Below are 296 nucleotides of genomic sequence, written 5' to 3' on the forward strand. Positions count from 1 at the left end.
AGTCGAGTGTAATAAAGATGTGGAATTCGCGTGGGGGAGGGAGGGCGCCCGCGGCGGAGCAATGAGTCTGGGGGGAATGAGGGGGGGCGGGTGGAAGGGGGTGTGGGTAGGGGTAGCGGGTGGAAGGGGGTGTGGGTAGGGGTAGCGGGTGGAAGGGGGTGTGGGTAGGGGTAGCGGGTGGAAGGGGGTGTGGGTAGGGGTAGCGGGTGGAAGGGGGTGTGGGTAGGGGTAGCGGGTGGAAGGGGGTGTGGGTAGGGGTAGCGGGTGGAAGGATGGTAGGGGAGAAGGGGAGGTTG

This window comes from Penaeus monodon, chromosome 29, assembly GCF_015228065.2.
Source record: "Penaeus monodon isolate SGIC_2016 chromosome 29, NSTDA_Pmon_1, whole genome shotgun sequence".
Taxonomy (NCBI): Eukaryota; Metazoa; Arthropoda; class Malacostraca; order Decapoda; family Penaeidae; genus Penaeus; species Penaeus monodon.